This window comes from Taudactylus pleione, unplaced genomic scaffold, assembly GCF_031769625.1.
Source record: "Taudactylus pleione unplaced genomic scaffold, aTauple2 ptg000473l, whole genome shotgun sequence".
NCBI lineage: Eukaryota > Metazoa > Chordata > Amphibia > Anura > Myobatrachidae > Taudactylus > Taudactylus pleione.
In genome coordinates, this window is record NW_028284875.1 from 1,833,805 (window position 1) to 1,857,224 (window position 23,420).

At 41.2% G+C, this 23,420-nt stretch overlaps 1 pseudogene; it reads right to left on the bottom strand.

The window, feature by feature from the left end:
* Positions 1-21,294: 21,294 nt before the first annotated feature.
* On the bottom strand, positions 21,295-23,079 carry LOC148503053 (uncharacterized; annotated as a pseudogene).
* Positions 23,080-23,420: the final 341 nt, after the last annotated feature.

The window sequence follows — 23,420 nt, forward strand, 5'->3', positions numbered from 1 at the left end:
GTTCGCCCCGAGCTTTGCCAACTTCTACAAGGGTCTCTTTGAGGAGCAACATGTGTGGGGAGGCGGGTTCGGGGGGAGCCTCATCCTCTATGGCAGATACATAGATGATTTATTTATTATTTGGAGTGGGGATTTAAAATCCCTGCATGTTTTCACAGATTACAAAGGAAAGTACCAAGCGCCAAGAGGGGTATAGTGCAGACAATGGTATATACAGCTGCCCACCACCTGGGAGTATGCCAACACTCCCAAAAGGCACAATGTGTGCCATATTGGTAAAATAGACAAGTAGGTGGATCGGAGCTGGATACACATGTAATACCAAGTAGTATAAGTGGTTTAATAAAAAATACAATAATAAGTAAAATGGCAATGAGAAATGATTACAAACAATGACAAATAATTAATGCTCTGACCATAAGCTAAGAATGATAAGCATGGGTGCTATATAATCAACCTCCACATAGATACACTGAACCAAATAATGCAACAAATGTGTCATAGGTAGGGAAATGAAATCGCACTGCAGCATGCACTGGAGTCACATTAATAAAAAGTCACGCAAAGTGTGTGTCACTGTGCTGATATGTTCGTTGATGTATCAATGGTATTGATACCCAGATGTCAAAGATCCAATGAATACTATGGGCTGGTGGTATAGTGATGTGACACTAACTATAGGTGTAATAGGGCTGACAAGAGTTACAAAACTGAAATACGCTGTGAGCACTGTACCTGTACACTGGTGGATGTAAATGTTCACCTGGCTTCCGGCGTGGATGATCAACTCTCCGAATCAAAGCCGCATGATCAGCTGGGATGTGAGTGGTTGAGTTGCGGCTGGAGAGTGCCGTGGATGTGTGGGTGATCCCAGTGCAGGCACAGGTCCGCGTACAGGTGGGCAACTGGTGAAGCCTAGCATCCAGCGGGGTAGCGCTGTGCCTCACCGGTAAGTGTGTTGGCTGTCAGTGCCCAGCAGTGTGTCCGATAACTCCAGAAGGATGATGCAGCATCAGGCAGAATGAATAGCACTGACATGAGTGGCTATATATAGCCCTTTACCATTGATTAGACACCTGCAGACCAGCACCTGTCTTATGTCAATCAATAATTAGTGCACATATTACAAAACACAATTCAACTGCTTTTATAGAAATAATTTGGTCAGATGCAGTGTCTAAACAAATAAATATATAAAAAGGCTAAGATATAAAACATGTTACTAAAAGATTTCTAATACAAATATACCTAAACTCAGATGATCTGCATCTAGATGTTCATGAGCATTAGGCATGTTACACTGAAAGGTATAGATAATAAATTCCAAAAGACACAGTGGCGTCAATGATAATGACTCACTTACCAATCTATTGTATAGTTAACTATATTAGTGGCCATACAGAATGTAAAATAAATCACTATAATTGTGATTAACATATGCATATATAGTCATGCATTCATGTGAACAAATGTACACATGTGTATGCATGAAATCACACACATGCACACATGAAAACACAGTCACTCATGTGAAAACTAATTAGAATAGTGAGATAAATGAACAAGTAAATTAAAATGTGATGTTTTGGGGAAAAAATAATAATAATAAAAAAAAAAAATTAATATACATATATTTCTATATAATAAAGAAGAGAAGATCCAGAATGAATTAGAGAACAAGGACTGAGAAAGGTCTTAATAGTAATAACATACATGCAATAATACCCATAAATACATGAATGAGAGAAGGACAAACAGGGGACACACTAGCAAGGGAACCACTCGATGGTGTCCTAAATGGGAACATAAGACTATTGAAAATGAGTAATCAAAGAAGAGTGACATGACATCTGAGGATGAAACAAAAAACAGGAACAGCTGAGGGGATGATGTTAAATGAATTCTAAATCGATGTTTTCATTCAAACCCTGAGGACTCAGGGTGTGCATTTTCAAAATCCAGGCTGCTTTATGTTTGCAGGGAGTCCTGAATCTGTTACCCCCTCTAATCATATGTGGAATCTGTTCCACACCGACCACTCTAAGAACGTTAGGATCACTATTGTGATGTTCAAACAAGTGTCTGGAAACACTGTGCTTGATCGACTTATGTACAAAGTTACGTCTGTGTTCTAAAAATCTCTGTTTGAGAGGACGTATGGTGTGGCCGATGTAGAACAAATTACAGGGACATATCAGTAAATATATAACATATTGCGATGTAAGTTAATGAAAGAATTGATAGCAAACTGCTTTTGGGCTATAGGTGAAAACACAGATAAAGCTTTATTCAAAATATGAGTGCAGGTCATACATCTATTGTGATTACACCTATAACACCAAGATTTTTGGCTCTCCTAAAAACTAAACAAGGTCTGGAACTAAGATGTGTTTTCAAAGTAGGATCACTAAATAATAATTTGTAATTATTTTTCATGATACCAGAAATTTTGTTAGCAGATACATTATATCTAGAAATGAAAATCGGTTCTCCATCTTTATATTGATGTTTTGTTTTATTATTTTTTTTATTTGATTTTAATTTTGTTTTAGCATTAGTATTGAACAACAAAGATCTATCCAATGATCTGGACATATGAAGTGCCTCGTCCAAAATATGTGGGGGATAGTCTTCTTCAGAAAAATCCTTGATCAACACCAAGGCTTGTTCCTCAAATCTGCTAACAGATGTGCAGTTTCTGCGAACACGATATAATTGTCTTTTCAGAACATTGTTCAACCACTTCCTTTTATGGTTACTGCAATATGGTATGAAGCTACAAACATCTACAGTTTTTTTTATAGTTAGAGACAGACACCCTAGTGTATACAATGTCCAAACAAATATCCAAAAAATTGCCCCTCTGAGATCGCATCCAGACTCAAGAACCATTCTACAGCTTCCACTCCCTTGTCATGTGGGATATTAGTGTGCAAAGCTTGTACATCACATGTGACAAATATATAGTTAGAATTCCATATTTGACCCTCAACCAATTGGATGAATTGTGTGGTATCTCGGATGTGCAACTTGAGGGCAACGGCGTGCGGCTGTAAAAAATGATCAATATAAAAAGATAAATTAGAAGTGAGTCCCCCAATCCCAGAAATTATAGGACGCCCAGGTGGTGCATGTAGGGTTTTGTGAATTTTAGGAAGGTGATAATACATAGGTGTGACAGGGTGCAAAGGATAAAGAAAAGTGAATTGATTGTTGGATATTATCTTATTGTCTAATGCAGAACTGAGAAGACGTATAAGCTCCTGTTGGTATACTGAAGTGGGATCTGAAAGAAGTTTCTGATAGACAGAATCATCTACCAGTTGTCTGTTAGCTTCTTTTAAGTAATCTACGGTGTCCTGAATGACCACCCCACCTCCCTTTTCAGCCATCTTGATGGTGATGGACAAGTCATTATATAAAGCTTTGAGGGCTGACCGTTCCGGTCTAGGTGGGGGGAATGATTGTTTGATTGGATCTTGGTCTGCCTAGGCCAGTGTTGGTTAACCTTGACACTCCAGCTGTTGTGGAACTATATATCCCAGCATGCCCTGCCACAGTTTTAGCATGCCCTAATAGCAAAACTGTAGCAGTGCATGCTGGGTTATGTAGTTCCATAACAGCTGGAGTGTCAAGATTAGCCAACACTGGCCTAGGCCTAAAAAATGGGACCTCAGGAAGGAAGTGTGTGGTAGAGTCCTATCTCTGTTCCGCCTGTGGGAGGCTGAAGTTGGGTATCGAGGGGAATCAGGTCTCTGTGTATGTTTGTATTTGGATCCTGCCATCCTTCTTGTCTGGGTGTCATGACCAGGGTTTCGTGGCATGGAGGTTTGCGGTCCTTACTGGTGAGGGCGCTGTGGCGTGGTCCTTCTGTCGGGGGAGCTGGCATGTGGAGACTGGCATTGGCAGTACGCAGAGGTCTGCCAGCATTGGGTCATCCTGGCAAGGATAAGTCTAGCGGCATCTCTGCGTCACAGGTGTCTGGGGGCCACCATGTTGTCTGTGGCCATGTAACATAGCAGGCCAATTGTCTGTAGGTCACCTGCTCTCTCTGGCCTATCACGTTCCGCTACTGGGCACTTAAGGGTGTTTGGAGCCCGCTGTAGTTGCCATTGCAACGTGTTCACAGTGTAGCTGTGAGAGAGTTTTCTGCGCTCCTGAAATCTAGACTTGTGCTCTGGTGCTTGCCCTAAGCTCCTTGTCGGCCTCTGGCTCCCTGCATAGCCAGCACTGCTCTGACTTACCTTGCTCTCTGCTGAGATCAGTCCTGCACCTTCCACCGGACCCACTCCTGCCTGAACCTGTATCTCCAGTTAACCCACTCCTGCCTGAACCTGTCTCTTCAGCCAAGCATCACAGCATTTCCGGATTCCCATTTCAGCCAAGCATCACAGCATTCCCGGATTTCCATTTCAGCCAAGCATCACAGCATTTCCAGATTTCCATTTCAGCCAAGCATCACAGCATTTCCAGATTCCCACTTCAGCCAAGCATCACAGCATTTCCGGATTTCCATTTCAGCCAAGCATCACAGCATTTCCATATTTTTATTTCAGCCAGCATCACAACATTACCGGATATCCCCTTCAGCCACTATTCAGCAAACCAGGATATCCACTTCACTCTCACAGTCTATCTGAATTCATCTCTGTCACTGATCTGGACATTTGTTTGCTCCCATTCACTACAGCTCCCTTCAGCCAGATATATCAGTTTGTTTATTACTGGACTTTAGTTATCTTATTATTCATGTGTACAAACAGTCTCATTAAACAACCCACCTTTCAGTTTGAACCTGTTCTGGTGTCTGCTCCTGTTTCCACCCCGGGTCCACAACAAACACCGACTCTGACAGTTTGCACTGGCCAAATAGATTCTGCTACTGGACAGGAGTCCAGAACAGATTCAACTCACTGCATGGCTTCTCGCCTGGAAGGATTTGGAACCATTCAACAGCAATTGGCACAGTATGTGCAAGAAATGGCCCACCGCCTGGATACTTTATAAGCTACACTAACTTCTCCAAGTATGCCTGCAGTTACTCATGCCTTCCCTTCTGTGGTATCTGCCTCTGGAGCTCCTCCTCGTTTGTATTTACCTACACCTGACAAGTTTGATGGCAATCCTAAACTGTGTCGTGGATTTCTTAACCAGTGTGATGTACATTTTACTTTGCAACCCTCCAATTTCCCTACTCCTAAAACCAAAGTGGCCTATATTGTGTCGCTGTTGTCCGACTCAGCCTTAGATTGGGTTTCTCTGCTCTGGGAGTGATCTGACCCACTACTGGATAATTATCCGGAATTTTTAACATCATTCAGGAGAATTTTTGATGAGCATGGAAGAACCACTTCTGCTTCATTCAGTATTATGAATCTGAAATAAGGTATCCGTCCTGTCAGTCAGTATGTCATTCAGTTCCAGACGGCTTCAGAGCTCAGGTGGAATGAAGAAGCCCTAACATCGGTCTTCTGGCAAGGACTATCGGATCGTATAAAGGACAACCTAGCCACTTGTGATTTACCCTCTAGTCTTAATGATCTAATTTCGCTCTGACACAAGGTTGATATACGCTTTAGAGAGTGCCAAGCTGAGAAGCACAGAACTGATCATTTTAGGTCTCATCCTCAACCTTCTCCTCCCTCTCTTACAGATGAGAAACCCCTGCAAGTTAATCAAACCTGTCTTTCTAAAGAAGAATGACAGGGATGCATTCAAAAACACCTTTGTCTGTATTGTGGAGACACGGGTCACCTGATGGCTTCCTGTACCCGCAAGTCGGGAAATACCCATTCCTAACTAGTCCCGGGGACACTCAGTTAGGAGTAATACTTCCGTCCCCAAAGCAAAATTACTCTGTCTTGTCCATAGCTCTAGACATTAACTCTAGTCCTGTATTCGTATCTGCCCTCCTGGATTCTGGGGCAGCAGAAAATTTCATGTCCTCTTGTTTGGCAGATAAATTACAAATTCCTTGCACCACCTTGGATCCTGCTATCTTCTTGATCTCTATCGATGGTAGACCTATTGCTAATGGAACTGTGTCTAAAAGAACCCAATCTATTCTAGTTCGTATTGGAGTCCTCCATTTGAACATATCAGTTTCCTAATCATACACACGACTTCCCAAGAGATTATACTCAGATACCCATGGCTGCGTAAGCACAATCCCAGAATTGATTGGAACACTATGCAGGTTCTGTCATGGAGTGAGGAATGCCAGGGGTCTTGTCTTCCAAAAGTTCGACCTGTGAGAAAAATTCAGACGTCAGAAACCCAATCTATACCTAAAGAATATTGATCTTTTACCGATGTTTTCTCCGAAAAACAAGCTAACATCTTACCTCCTCGTAGAGAATGGGGTTGCCCCATCGACTTGTTGCCTGGGAAGACTCCCCCCCTTGGTCGGACCTATCCGCTGTCCCTACCTGAAACCGACGCCATGTCGGAATACATCCAAGAGAACTTGAAAACGGGATTTATCCGACCATCTACATCACCTGCTGGAGCGGGATTCTCCTTTGTTTCTAAAAAAGATGGAGGCGTGATGCCGTGTATAGTTTATAGAGGCCTGAATTATATCACAGTAAAAAACCGATACCTTCTACCATTGATTATTGACTTATTTGACAGAGTCAAGAGATCCTCTATATTTTCTAAATTAGATCCCCGAGGTGCATACAATCTCATCCTTATCCGAGCAGGTGATGAATGGAAAACAGCATTCAACACAAGGGATGGTCATTTTGAATACTTGGTCATGCCGTTCGGGCTGTGTAACGCACCTGCTGTTTTTCAAGTGTTTGTCAATTACATTTTTAGGGATCTCTTATATGTCTCAGTTGTTGTCTATTTGGATGACATTTTGAGTTTTTCATCTTCTCTGGAGGAACACCATAATCATGTAAAAGAAGTCTTGTCTCGTCTGAGGAAGAACCAACTGTATTGTAAACTGGAGAAATGTGTGTTTGGTGTACCAAGTATTCCATTTCTTGGATATATCATTTCTGGAACAGGTTTAGAAATGGACCCCAAAAAAGTCCAAGCAAAACTGGATTGGTCCCATCACACATCTTTGAAAGCCATCCAGAGACTTCTTGGTTTCTCAAATTACTATCGGTGTTTTCTCAAGGGATTCTCCTCTTTGAGGGCTCCCATCACAGCCCTAACTCGTAAAGGTGCCAAACCTGCTCTGTGGCCTCCTGAAGCGGAGACAGCTTTTCAACTTCTGAAACAAGCTTTTATAACAGCTCCAGTTTTGAGACAACTGGATACCAACAGGCCCTTTTTACTGGAGGTGGATGCTACGTCTGAGGCAGTGGGAGCTGTCTTGTCCCAGCGTTTTGAGGTAACCAGATTCATGCATGTGGTTTCTACTCAAAGAAATTCTCCCCTGCCGAAAGAAATTATGCCATAGGCGAACAGGAACTATTAGCTGTCAAACTGTCCTTAGAGGAATGGCGGTACCTCCTAGAGGGCTCTAAGTTACCTTTTACCATTTTTACAGACCACAGGAATCTTCTTTTTCTGAAAAATATTCAATGTATAAGTCCTCGTATGGCCCGATGGGCAATATTTTTTGCCCATTTTCGCGTTACCCTGTTGTATTGCTCTGGGGCTCTCAATCAGAAGGCTGATACCTTGTCACGGTCACTATCCACTAATAGTGGTCCAGAAACACTGCAGAATACACCCATGCTGGAGTCAAAGGTGTCCGCCACTATACAACTGCAACTACCTGTTGGGAAGACTTTTGTAGCCCCAGAGTTGAGGAAACAGTTGCTGACGTGGGCCTACTTATCTCGTTTTGCTGGTCATTCAGGCGTTCATAAGACGTTGGAGTTTCTGAAGAGATTCTACTGGTGGCCATTGATGAAAACCGAGGCAACTGAGTTTATCTCATCTTGTACCCAGTGTGCCCAGCATAAGTCTCCTTGACAGTCTCCAGCTGGTGAATTGGTGCCTCTTCCCATACCATCTCGTCCGTGGACACACCTGTCCATGGATTTTGTGACAGACCTACCAAATTCTAATGGATATAATACCATCTGGCTTGTAGTGGATCGTTTCTCCAAGATGGTCCATTATATTCTGCTAGAGAAGTTACCCTCGGCACCTGATTTGGGTCAATTGTTTGTACACCATATATTTCACCTTCATGGACTCCCTTCAGAAATTGTCTCAGATAGGGGTGTCCAATTCATGGCAAAATTCTGGAGAGCTCTCTGCTCTGTCCTGCAGGTGAAACATAACTTTTCCATGGCTTATCACCCTCAAAGTAATGGGTCCACCGAGAGGGTGAACCAGGACCTCGAGACTTTCATGAGAATCTTTATGTCCTCATCCCAGGACAACTGGTCTGAGTCCCTTCCCTGGGCCAAATTTGCGCACAACGCATCATACCATTCTTCTACGAACCAAACTCCTTTCTTCATTGTGTATGGTTTTCATCCTAGGGTCCCTGAGTTCCAAAGTTTTCCCGCCTTTGATGTACCAGCTGTGGATGCCACTGTAAGGAACTTTGCTTCAGTTTGGGCTCAAATGTGAGCTGCTCTTATGAAAACCTCCCTGCAGTACAAGGACCAGGCTGACAGGAAACAAAGAAAAGTTCCCCAGATGCGGGTCGGGGATCAAGTATGGCTTTCTACCCGCAATCTTCGCCTCAGGGTACCATCTATGAAGTTCGCCCCCCGGTTTATTGAACCATACTCCATTACAGAGATAATCAATAAAGTCTCCTATCCTCTTCAGCTGAAAATTCCTAATTCATTTCATATATCTCTCCTCAAGCCAATAGTTCTTAATAAGTTTCTCAGCGTTCTCCCTGTTCCCCCCAGGATCCAAGCTGAAAAAGGGGTGGAATTTGAGGTGTCTCAGATTCTGGATTCTCGTATCCGTCATGGTCATTTGCAATACCTGCTTGATTGGAAAGGCTATAGTCTGGAAGAGCATTGTTGGACCAGAGCTGAGGACATCAATGCTCCCAAACTCATCAGCAAATTCCACTCTGCTCATCCTGAAAAGCCTGGAAGGTGTCCTGAGGCCACCCATAAGGAGGGGGTACTGTCACGACCAGGGTTTCGCGGCGTGGAGGTTTGCCGTCCTTACTGTTGAGGGCGCTGTGGCGCGGTCCTTCTGTCTGGGGAGCTGGTATGTGGAAACTGGCATTGGCTGTATGCAGAGGTCTGCCAGCATTGGGCCATCCTGGCAAGGATAAGTTTAGCTGCATCTCTGCGTCACAGGTGTCTGGGCGCCACCATGTTGTATGTGGCCATGTGACATAGCAGGCCAATCGTCTGTAGGTCACCTGCTCTCTCTGGCCTATCAAGTTCCGCTACTGGGCACTTAAGGGTGTTTGGAGCCCCCGGTAGTTGCCAGTGCAACGTGTTCACAGCGTAGCTGTGAGAGAGTTATCTGTGCTCCTGAAATCTAGACTTATGCTCCGGTGCTTGCTCTAAGCTCCTCGTCGGCCTCTGGCTCCCTGCATAGCCAGCACTGCTCTGACTTACCTTGCTCTCTGCTGAGATCAGTCCTGCACCTTCCACCGGACCCACTCCTGTCTAAACCTGTCTCTCCAGTTAACCCACTCTTGCCTGAACCTGTCTCTTCAGCCAAGTATCACAGCATTTCTGGATTCCCATTTCAGCCAACCATCACAGCATTTCTGGATTTCCATTTCAGCCAAGCATCACAGCATTTCCGGTTTTCCATTTCAGCCAGCATCACAGCATTACCGGATATCCCCTTCAGCCACTATTCAGCAAACCAGGATATCCACTTCACTCTCACAGTCTATCTGAATTCATCTCTGTCACTGATCTGGTCCGTCGTTTACTCCCTTTCACTACAGCTCCCTTCAGCCACATATATCAGTTTGTTTATTACTGGACTTTAGTTATCTTATTATTCATGTGTACAAACAGTCTCATTAAACAACCCACCTTTCAGTTTAAACCTGTTCTGGTGTCTGCTCCTGTTTCCACCTCGGGTCCACAACAAACACCAACTCTGACACTGGGTTTGTTAATATAGGAATAGGATGGATGTGCAGGAAGTCTCTGGTGAGGATGAGGTATAGATTCCGAATAATGGTAAAAGGGATTACTGAAATGCCCTGTAGGTTTAAATCTCTTATTGTATGTTCTAACTAGGGATGAGCGGGTTCAGATTTCTGAAATCCGAACCCCCCCAAGCCCCCCCGATACGAGCCGGGAACCGAGTCCAGCTCGGGTTTCTCCGCCTGACTCGGAATTGAAATCGAGGCAAAACATCATCCTCCCGCCTTCCGGATCTCGTGGGTTTTGGATTCCATTAAAGGTCCCCGCGTCGGCGCCATTTCTCACTCCGGCTGTGGACAGTGAAGAGAGAGGGTGGGTGCTAGGGCTGGCTGGGCTGTGTTGTGCTGCTGTTGTCCATAGGGGCTGGCTGGGCTGTGTTGTGCTGCTGTCATAGGGGCTGGCTGGGCAGTGTTGTGCTGCTGTTTTCCATAGGGGCTGGCTGGGCTGTGTTGTGCTGCTGTCATAGGGGCTGGCTGGCCAGTGTTGTGCAGTCAGTTGTCCATAGGGGCTGTATCCACTCCAAAGTCTATAGGGGCTGGCTGGACTTTGTTGTGCAGTGTCCCATGAAGGCTGTAGTCCTAAAGGGGTGCTATAGTGTTGTCCAGGGGGTGATCTGTCCATCAGGGATGCTCCTCCAAAGTGCACTCCAAAACAATTAATTGCTTTTTCTGTGTTTGTGAATTGTGTGCGCAGTAGCCGCATGTGCATCAACAAAGTAGAGCCAAGTGTGCACCTGTGTCATAAATTAAGGGCTGGCTGGCTTGTCTGTTAAAGAGTGCTGCAACCCCCAAAGAGCACTCCAAACAAATAAAAAAATATTTTTTACTGTGTTTGTGAATTGTGTGCGCTGTAGCTGCACATGAATCAACAAAGTAGCGCCAAGCGTGCACCTGTGCCATAAATCAAGGGCCAGCTGGCTTGACCATTAAAGGGTGGTGTAACCCCCAAAGTGCACTCCAAACAAAATAAAAAATTATTTTCTGTGTTTGTGAATTGTGTGCACTGTGGCTGCACATGCATCAACAAAGGAGGAGTGCCAAGCATGCGCCTGTGTCCCATAAGTAAAGGGCCAGCTGGTACATCTCTTAAAGGGTGGTGTAACCCCCAAAGTGCACTCCAAACAAAATAAAAAATTATTTTCTGTGTTTGTGATTTTTGTGCACTGTGGCTGCATGTGCATCAACAAAGGAGCAGCGCCAAGTGTGTGCCTGTGTCCCATAAGTAAAGGGTGGTGTAACCACCAAAGTGCACTCCAACAAAAATCAAAATTTTTTCTTTTCTGTGTTTGTGAATTGTGTGCACTGTAGCTGCACGTGCATCAACAAAGGAGCAGCGCCAAGCGTGTGCCTGTGTCCCATAAGTAAAGGGTGGTGTAACCACCAAAGTGCACTCCAACAAAAATTAAAAATTCTTCTTTTCTGTGTTGTGAATTGTGTGCACTGTGGTTGCATGTGCATTAACAAAGGAGCAGCGCCAAGCGTGTACGTGTTTCCCATAAGTAAAGGGCCGGCTGGCTCATCTCTTAAAGGGTGTTGTAACCCCCAAAGTGCACTCCAACAAAAATAAAAAATTCTTCTTTTCTGTGTTGTGAATTGTGTGCGCTGTAGCCGCATGTCCATCAACAAAGGAGCAGCGCCAAGCGTGCGCCTGTGTCATAAGTCTGTTAAAGGGTGGTGTAACCCCCAAAGTGCGCTCCACAAAAAATAAACAATTCTTTTTTTTCTGTGTTTGTGTGCGAAATGTAGGTGCAGTAGCCGCATGTGCATCAACACAGCAGCAGTGCCAAGCGTGCACCTGTGTCATAAGTCAAGGGCCAATTTGGACATCTGGTCCGGACTGAAGGACGTGCCAACAATTTCTGACATGTCTATTGTCACTGCATATGATACTGTCACCACTGACAGAATGGTGGAGGATTACATTGGTGACAGCATCCAAGTAGGGATGTCAGACAGTCCGTACCTGTACTGGCAGGAAAAAGAGGCAATTTGGAGGCCCCTGTACAAACTGGCTCTATTTTACCTGAGTTGCCCCCCCTCCAGTGTGTACTCCGAAAGAGTGTTTAGTGCAGCCGGGAACCTTGTCAGCGAAAGGCGTAGGAGGTTGCTTCCACAAAATGTGGAGAAGATGATGTTCATAAAAATGAATTCTCAACTCTTCCAGGGAGACCAGCCTCCAGAATGTACAGAGGGACCTGTGGTAGTGGATTCCAGCGGGGACAAATTAATACTCTGTGAGGATGAGGATGTACACAACACTGAAGAGTGTGAAGAATCGGTGGATGAGGAGGATGAGGACGACATCTTGCCTCCGTAGAGCCAGTTTGTGCAGGGACAGATTAATTGCCAGCTTGTTTTGTGGGGGCCCAAACGAACCAATCATTTCAGCCACAGTCGTGAGGCAGACCCTGGCGCTGAAATGATTGGTTTGTCAAATTGTGCATGTCCTGTTTATACAACATAAGGGTGGGTGGGAGGGCCCAAGGACAATTCCATCTTGCACCTCTTTATTTTCTTTGCATTATGTACTGTTTGGGGCCTAGTTTTTCAAACTGCCATACTGTCTGCCACTGCAGTGTCACTCCTAGATGGGCCAAGTGTTTGTGCTGCCCACTCGTGTCGCTTAGCATAGTCATCCAGCTACCTCGGTGCAACCTTTTGGACTAAAAATAATATTGTGAGGTGTGAGGTGTTCAGAATAGACTGGAAATGAGTGGAAATTAATGTTATTGAGGTTAATAATAGCATAGGAGCAGAAAAACCCACAAATTCTGTGATTTTAGCTGTTTTTCTGCTTTTTTTCATAAAAACTACAGATCCAAAACCCAAAACACGGAAGGGTGGTTTTGGCAAAACCAATCCAGATCCAAAACACGAAGAAAGATCCAGATCCAAAACCAAAACACGAAAAGTGGCCGGTGCACACCCCTAGTTCTAACCATATCAGTACTGTAGTCATGTAGATCTCTTTTAAACTTCTTTTCTTTTCTATCTATAATTTCCTTTTCATATTGTACTAAACGAGTGTTAGTAAGTGTTTCCCTTTCTTTATAATGGTTGTCCTCTTGAAATTTCAACAACTGTTCTTGTATTTGTTTAATCTCTATTTCTAGAGTTCTGAGTTTGCTTTCCCTAAATGTCAATCAATAACTGCATTAATGCAAATGAACATTTATCTAAAATAGTGTCCCATTGCTTAAGTAGTTCCGGGTCTTCATTAAAAGAAAGTGTTTTACAAATTCTAAGGCCACGAGGGATTTTCTTATGTTCAATATATTTTTATAGTGACATTTTGTCCCACCAGTGTCTAGTTTCAGCTTTTAGTCAATTTTCTAACTGATTGAAACCATCGAATATCTCATCATGCTGATTAGTTTGATCTAGTACCTGGTGGGTTTCATAGTTTTTCAAAATGTTGCTGCGCCGTTGTAATCTATCTGTGTAACATGCCAAATTCATGATGAATTCATGATGAAACTGGACTATAGTCCCTAGGGTGATGGCAAAAAACGAATTGAAAAATTCAAAAAGCAAAAAGGAAAGTACCAAGCGCCAAGAGGGGTATAGTGCAGACAATGGTATATACAGCTGCCCACCACCTGGGAGTACGCCAACACTCCCAAAAGGCACAATGTGTGCCATATTGGAAAAATAGACAAGTAGGTGGATCGGCGCTAGATACACATGTAATACCAAGTAGTATAAATGGTTTAATAAAAAATACAATAATAAGTAAAATGGCAATGATATATGCAAATGATTACAAATAATGACAAATAATTAATGCTCTGACCATAAGCTAAGAAGGATAAGCATGGGTGCTATATAATCAACCTCCACATGGATACACTGAACCAAATTGTGCAACAAATGTGTCATAAGTAGGGAAATGAAATCTCACTGCAGCGTGCACTGGAGTCACATTAATAAAAAGTCATGCGAAGTGTGAGTCACTGTGCTGATATGTTCGTTGATGTATCAACGGTATTGATACCCAGATGTCAAAGATCCAATGAATGGTATGGGCTGGTGGCATAGTGATGTGACACTAACCGTAGGTGTAATAGGGCTTACAATAGTTCCAAAACTGAAATACGCTGTGAGCACTGTACCTGTACACTGGTGGATGTAAATGTTCACCTGGCTTCCGGCGTGGATGATCAACTCTCTGAATCAAAGCCTCGTGATCAGCTGGGATGTGAGTGGCTGAGTTGCGGCTGGAGAGTGCCATGGATGTGTGGGTGATCCCAGTGCAGGCACAGGTCCACGTACAGGTGGGCGACTGGTGAATCCTAGCATCCAGCGGGGTAGCGCTGTGCGTCACCGGTAAGTGTGTTGGCTGTCAGTGCCCAGCAGTGTGTCCGATAACTCCAGAAGGATGATGCAGCATCAGGCCTGGCTGACCAGGCTGATTCGCGGTGGGAGACAGCCACAATGAAAGTAGGTCCCGGTATGGGTACTGGGAAAGGCCGCAAGGTGGAATCCATTGATGCAGGGTATCTGAGACTGGAAAACCAGGCAGCAGTGTGACAGTGATGTGGAGGGAGATATCTGTAGTCCTTTAATGCGTTTCACTGCAAACAGCAGCTTTATAAAAAAGGCAGAATGAATAGCACTGACATGAGTGGCTATATATAGCCCTTTACCATTGATTAGACACCTGCAGACCAGTACCTGTCTTAAGTCAATCAATAATTAGTGCACATATTACAAAATGACAATTTAGATAGTCTAAATTGTAATAATTTTGGTTTAAAATTCACATCATCTTTGAGCACTAGTTCCATTAATTTTCTGGATATTGCCCTCACCGTCCAGGACAATATGCTGGTTACAGAAACATATGTCAAACTGGTTGATCAGAGCAGGTATCTCAATTATAAAAGCTCACATGATAGAGGATGGAACAACAATATCCCGAAGAGCCAACTCTTGCAGATTAAACGCAATTGTTTGACTAAGGTGAAATTTGAGATTCAAGCTAGCGAGTTTATGATGTCACTCTCAGAGCAGGGATATCCTGAAGAAATTTTGAGTTCGGCATATGAAGAGGTCAGTACTATGGATAGGTATATATTATTCACAGAAGGTAATAAAAAAAAAATGAAAACAATAAAGAGATTAAAACTGCTGCAACACAAGCACATTTGATGTCTTTTTTTACGCAATTCAACAATCACACTTGGGAAATTAAGAAAATCATAAGAAATAATACCCCATTACTCCTATTGGATGATTATTTAAAACAAGAGATCAATCCAAAAGGACAGGTTGTTTTTAGAAAATCAGAGGATTTAAAGTCTATACTGGTATCAAGTCACTTTAAGGGTGAGACCCAACCCAAAATAGGGAGTAACACATGGCTCCCTGTAAGGCCAGCAGGTTTCCACAGGTGTGGTAAAACCACATGCGGTACATGTTTGCAATCGGAGAAAAAAAGTCTAGACTTTACTTCAAGTGTAAATAAGGAATGCTTTAAAATTAGAGAATTTATGAATTGTTCCTCCTCTTTTGTGATCTATCTTATCACATGTGGCTGCGGTATCCAATATGTTGGTAGAACAACAAGGTCGCTACACATAAGCTTTATGGAACATCGCAGAAATATTCTCAAAGGTGTTAAGACACACCCATTGTCAAAACATGTCACCCAGTGTCAAAATCTAAAAGATCTGAGAATAAAAGCTATATAACATGTCACCCAGTGTCAAAATCTAAAAGATCTGAGAATAAAAGCTATATAACAGATTAAAGCCACATGCCGTGGAGGGGATAGGGTCAAAACACTCTGTAGAAGGGAAGCCTATTGGATATACAGGCTAGGCACACTAATACCGGGTGGTCTTAATGACACGGTAGAATTGAATAATGTCTGAATAGTGACCACATGTGATCTTATTATATGAATGCATAATTATCTTCAATGAAACGTTGAAAACAATAATAAAAACAATGAGTAATTATAGGTATTCTTTTTTAGGTCAAGTTTTAATTATGGGTTAATATATGTTGGGATGTTTGCCCAGGTTACCAAAGGTCCCTTTGGACTAGGGCATCAAGCCCATCATGTTAGGCCATTCTGCATGTCATATTGGTATATACTATCTACCCTCTGATATTCTGTATTTAAATGTTCTAAGTGATATATCAAATATGGTTTACTATACTATTCTTTTTGTTCTTTGAACTTACGTTGGGATTCTATGAGTTTTTTTAAATTAGCCTTATTTTTAGATATCTTTATTGTCTTTTTTCATTCATAGGGCATTAAGCCCATTATTTTAGTATATATTATCTGTTTTTTGATATTCTGTATATATTATTTAAAAATTTTAAGCGATATATCAAATATGGTGTAATATATTATTTTTCTTGTCCCTTGAACTTATGATGGGATTTCATGAGCTATACTAAACTAGTCCTATTTTTAGATATTTTTATTGTCTTTTCCCCTTTTTTTATATTGCTACAGTATGTGATGTCATAATTATGTCCCTTTGTAAAAACTTATAATGATCTAATGGTAGGGACTGATATAATATATTATAATATATGTGTGATTTTAAATATATGACATTTATGCTAGTTATTGATTTTCATTGTTTACCTTATATGTACTATATATTAATATTATATATATATATATATATATATATATATATATATAATTTTTCTTTCTCCTTTCTCCATATATATATATATATATATATATATATATATACTGCTCCAATAATATCAAACTAGGCTGCAATAATATTGTTTCTAATAAATCTGAATCATCCAATCTCTACCCCGATTATGGGGAATGTGTCTTGAGACTGCAATGTGCAAGCTGAGTCACCATGTATACATTAGCTCAGCTGTCTGATGACACGCAAACAATATCCAGCCGGAACGCATGAAGGAGACGATCCACTCAGGTGTGTGACTAAAATGGAGACAACCCATTAGGTTGCCTAGTATCAACCACGTGACCCCCCTTGTGACTAAAACGGAGACAACCTATTAGGTTGCTGAGTATCAACCATGTGATCCCCCTCGAAAATGAGGCTTGGCTTGAGATGCATGGCGCATGCGCTAGCCATTGGTCTCCGGGATAAAAACCGGATGACTCAGAACGGACACTACTACTTCTGAGAAAGCCGCTGAGTATAAAATGAGGCGGAGAAATGCGTAAAGTCTGTTACTTTGAACCAGCTGGTCGTGAACATTTTTCACATCTCCCGGGAGAACTGTGAGTATGGGACAAACAAGCCTAACAGGCTGCGTTCCTGAGCTTTCAAAGGGATTTAACTCCAACAGTCCCTGTTTGCATGAAAAGGGGTCTGAAAACTTTTTAACTGCTTGTTCTTTGGATTGCCTACTAACACTACAGGCAAAACACTCTGCCTACTAACACTCTGGGCAAAAGACTAACATCTACCCTATAACTATATAACTAAAGCTTGGATGCATGCATGTCCAACATCAATTGCAATACAAACTAATATATGGAGTTATCTGCAATGAATACTTATTAACATCTTCGATTTGGGTATGAACTGAACTTACATTCTGAGCAGACGGAGTATCATCCTTATTTATTTTTATGCTTGCTATTTTGTTCATAACACTATTATGGTGTGTACCATATGGTACACAGAGAGATTGGATGATTCAGATTTATTAGAAACAATATTATTGCAGCTTGTATTTCATTATTGCAGCTTAGTTTGATATTATTGGAGCAGTATATATATATAATACCATATGGCTTATTGGTTTTATATGGATGTTTAAAATCATAATTTTTTAGCTGTATCTGTTGATGAGTGTTTATACCGGCTGGTTCTATACACCTAATCATTTCTAGTTGTTTATAATGTTGGATTTTGATTATTAATTATTTGTATGTTAATTATGTATTAAATCTTTGTCTAGTAGCGCTGTCTGTATATTTAGCTTTTTTTGTGCTGTTAAGTGACTGTAGGGTAGGGGGAAGTCTGCATGCTGACGTATGCTGCGCTACTCTGCTAATTAAAGAATTAAAGTGGCTGTAGTTGCCTGTTTCCAGACTTCATTGGCTGTGCTGATGTTTGCTGCTGATTAAAATACTGCCCATCTGCTCCAGTGTAAAATAAATAAATAAATTAATATAAATATAAAAAAGGAAAAAAAAAATATGTTAAATTATTATTTTTTTTGCTGTATCCCACTGTGTACTGTTACTGTATACAAGCACCGTGACTCCTTGGCCAGTAGCCCTCTGTGTGTATAAGGCTATAAGCACAGTGCCTCCTTGGGCAGTAGCTCTCTGTGTGTATAAGCACCGTGACTCCTTGGGCAGTAGCCCTCTGTGTGTATAAGGCTATAAGCACCGTGACTCCTTGAGCAGTAGCCCTCAGTGTGTATAAGCACCGTGACTCCTTGAGCAATAGCCATCTGTGTGTATAAGCAAAGTGACTCCTTAAGCAATAGCCGTCTGTGTGTATAAGCACCGTGACTCCTTGAGCAATAGCCCTCTGTGTGTATAAGCACTGTGACTCCTTGAGCAATAGCCTGCTGTGTGTATAAGCACCGTGACTCAATTGGGCAATAGCCCTCTGTGTTTATAAGCACCGTGACTCAATTGAGCAATAGCCCTCTGTGTGTATAAGTACCGTGACTCCTTGAGCCGTAGCCCTCTGCATATACAAGCACCATGACTCCTTGGGCCATGGCCTTCTACATATACAAGCACCATGACTCCTTGGTCCTTAGCCCTCTGTGTGTCCATAACACACAAGTACTGTGACTCAGTAGTGAGTACCAGTGAGTGGCAATGTTTCATAGATGTGCTTTAAATTGCGGTGTCTGTCGCTTAGTAATCAGCCAGCTCACTGCAGCCTTTGGCCAATAATGGTGAAAACAATATTGTGAGCTGTGAGGTGGTCTAAATTTACTGTAAATAACTGGAAATTAATGTTATTGGGGTTAATAATACTCGAGGAACAAAGAAAAGCCCAAATTATGTGATTTTAGCTATTTTTGTAAATTTTTGTAAAAAATCCAAATCCAGTCACGATAGGTTTGGCAAATCCAAATCCAAATCCAAAGCCAGACGATGAATCAGAACCAAATCCAGCAAAAATGGTCTGGTGCACATCCCTAGTATATATTGTTCTTTTATGCACTACTTTATGTACATAATGTATTTTACTACATGTTGAAGATTGATAAAATAATACTTGTGCTGTAGCAAAAAGACAAAAGTAAACAAAAAAATAAACATTTAAATAAGCAGATATTCATGCAAAATTTCTATTTATAAATGAATTACTACTCATAATGGGAAAATGTGTGTAAGCCAATTATTTTCACTAAACATTTGTATACAGTTCTGTTTTTTTGGAAATAGCTGAAGGCACTGGCTCTACATACAGTGTGTACTGATAATAAGGTGATCAGTTCAAAATGCTGCCTGTGCATGCTATAATAACTATTACCTAAGAAAAGCAAACACTCAAGTCATATTGCAGCTAACAATTTTAGAAAAAGAGTTCCCAAATTATAACAATTATTTTGACATATCTAAATAAACAATATTTTTAAAAAACATTCACATCATTATGATAATGAACAGATTTATAAAAATAACAAGAGTAACTCACTCCTACGCAATATTCTGAGGCCAATCATTGCCAACACAGGGAGGTTAAATGCTGTCATGATAGTAATGATAAACATTTCATAAAATATTTCAGGGTATTACTTGCTATGGAATAAAGGAACAATAAATAAATGTCTACTATGAGTTCCCATATTTATTCTCTTCAAAACTGTGCTGTTTTATTTAATTGTATTGTCAGTTCTGTGCTCCTATATTCCCAATATAAACTATTTTCCCCATTCTGCTTTATTTACGGTGTAATAAAATGGCAATAGGGAGACATGTTGCATTCTAAAATGTAAAATGGCCAAACTTTTTTTTCTCATGTTGTGATGATCTCAATAAACAGGAATTATTGTGTGTATTTTATTCAGTAATCAATGGCATGTCTAATAGAAAGTGGTGATACCTGAAGATGATACAGTTGGCTATGAGCAAAATAATGGCGTGGCGTCTATTTTCTGAAGATTTGCACATACCCTATCCAGAAGTCACGGAGAACATGGAGCGAAGTCTACTGCACCGCCAGAGAGTAAAGGGCCTGCACAGAGGGTCTGATTCAGAGATTTACACAAAGACGATATTTTCGCAGATGGAGCGATTGTTTGCTAATGCACATGCGTGAAATCCGCACTGTGCATGTGCAGCGATTGCATTGCGATTAATCTCGTACATAGAAGCCACTTGCAAAGTGAATGACAGTCAGTGTTTTGGGGAGGTAACGGGGGTGGTTAGAAAAACGCATGCGTGTCAGACCATCTAAATGTCGTTTCTTGGGAGTGTCTAAATTACTGTCTAAGCTCTCTTAAACAGAACATCAGGTGTGCTTCTCCAATGAGTAATCGATCCGAAACAGGTATTCTTAAGAATATGTATATTTTATTAATTAATTAAGTAATCTTACTGAGAGCATAAGTGCATCTCTCAGGGTCAGTGCACAAGTAACCAAGATGGACACAAGTCCCAAATCTTTTATACACTTGTCTTCTCATTTGCAGAATCATTGCACATTATCACGCCCCACTTGCAAAGTTCTTTCCCTTCTAAGGCATACAAGCATTGGATGACTTTTGGCATAAATTGATAAGACATTTATAAAAGATTGAGACAGTAGTTTATTCTTGCTCTAATTAATGAAATACTCCCCATCCTTGAATTACAATAGCCATGGCCTATGTGCAATTTGCAACATCCTCGTCTGAGGGCCGAATTTCTATATTTGGTAAATAAGTCAGACAGTGCGCAAAAGGAAGGTCTTAATGTGTTCCTTTTACTCCCTAACTTTGCAGAAAAACAAGTTAGGTAATGTCTTTCTTAAAGTAACCATGATATCTAAGTCCTGCTTCAGCATCATGGCTTACAAATGGTTCTAGCATTAAATTATATATATGTGAGTTCTTATATGAATATGATATAAGATTATATGAATATATGCGTATATGAGTATATGAACACATATGGCGTGTACTTATAAGTAAATAAAAGTAATAAACCTGTATATATTTTGAATTATATGATCTTTCCCCGTACTTGATGTTTCCTACTAAATTGTACTTCTACAATCTCCACCCTTTGAATAGGCACATCCTGCATGTGCCATATTTATAGCTTATGCTGGAACATATAGTTCCTCCATCTCTATCCCAGATGCCTCTCTTTTGTAGTGTGTTCCTGCGTCTTTCATTCTGTAACTACCTCTCTGAGTAGCCCTTTGAATGCAACATAGGCCACATCGGTAGACTGCATAGATAAAAAGGATCAAGACTACAATGGCAAGAATGAACTTTGTCAGAGCATAAAACAAATTGGTAAACCATTTTCCAAATCCTGAAATCCATTTACTTGGATCTAACCAAGACCACCATGAATCATTCTCTTACTCTTTATCATAATGCATGTATCGAAATTTTTCCTTCATATCATGAGCCTCATTCTTGTAGGTAGTAATAACAGCTTCTGGATCAGTAGTGTCATTAGTCAGATAATTGCAACAATGAACTCCAAGGTTTGTTTCAAGAGTAAGACAATATCCTCCAGCTTGTGCAGTTAAATAGTCCAGCACTAAGCGATGTTGCAATAGTTCATTTCGAAATGCTTTTAATTCATGTCCAACATATCTGAAAGTCTCATCATAAAGTTCAGTCACTTTTTGCAAATCATCATGAGTTATGGCATAAAATTGTGGTATCAATCGACCCAAATAACAAATACCTTCAGAATTGATAGGTAACCATTTGTAAGCGTATTTTCCACATATGTAATAGAGATCATTTGACAGTAGGAAAGGAACATCAAACATTAAGACAGTAGCTGTAACCATCATTCCCAAATGACATGTCTGAAACTCTTCTGGTTTTGGTGCACTTCCAATTTTAATTTCTTCCTCACCTTGCATCTGACCTATATGACCTTCCACACTTTCTAGAACCTTCTCACTTTCCTCACCCTCTTGTTCACTGGTTTTCTCTGTCTCATTATTCTCTTTATTTCTCGGTTTCCTAGTTAGAAGTGTATAATCAAATGACTCATTATAGAAATCGATGCTACATGCTAAACAGTTTGGTTTCAGAAGACTTTCCTTACAGAACTGTTTACATTGAGGAGCATAAGGCCTAGGCATTGTAATGATCTTATCGCAATATCCTGTTTCAACTTTCCCTAGCTGTATTGGATATTCAGGCCTAGGAACATTATACAGTCCTGCAATTTATCCAAACTTTTGGTACACCTTGTTGCATCTCAACAATTGTTTTCTCAAAACAAAAAGGAATACGCTCACTTACATGAGGTGCCAATGTAATTACTGGAGGTTTTGTCAAATTATACGTCTCAGTAACCTTTTGAACACATTTTTTTGCAAGACAGTCTTCACAATCTACGTCATGTATTTTAGTGATTTCTGAGTGAAAGGCTGGTACTGGTGTCAATGGCATATTTCGACTTAACAATGGAGTTCTGGTACACATCCAACAATTGGTAACATTCAATACCTTACCCAACAATGAATGATATTGCTGAATGGGATATTCCTGTGAATAATAGCCAATATTGTCCATACACCACAATATGCATCTTTCCTCAGGTGGTTTGGTACAGTAATCACAAATGCATCTTCTCACAGATGGTAAATCAGCCTCCTGACACCGGTCATTTAACTCTCTTGTTTTCCTGCTTAGAAAAGAGGAAGGAAGGGACTTATTAGAATGAACTCCATCATCCACGCTAATGGATGTGTAGTAACCAGACCATGGACCCTCGTTGCTCTCTCCCCAGCATAAATCAGTCTGGCAACTGAAATAATCATGATGAAACCCAACACACAGACCACCATGTTAAAAGTTCTTCTTTGCATCAGTTTATAGGCCTGCAATCGGTGATAAGCAATCACCTCCATCTTGATTGAAGAGTTCTATCAAATATAGGTCAGTCTCTGCATCAGCATTTGAGTTTGAGTCTTTTAGTTGTCCCTTTAGGCTCGGATCTCTGACTTTTTTACAGTAGGAGCCGTGAATCCAGGTGTCCTCCTCAGCAACTTTTATAGCTGTATCTGTAGTCAGCAGTACTTGCCAAAGGACTATCCCATCGATCTGTAAGGGAACCAGAACGTAAAAAACTTCTTATCATAACATAGTCTCCAGGCTGCAGCTCATGAGCTGGACCAATTGCTGATACTGGTCAAACATCTTGTTGAGCTTTTCGCAGATCTTGTACCTGTTTAGACAATTGTATGACATA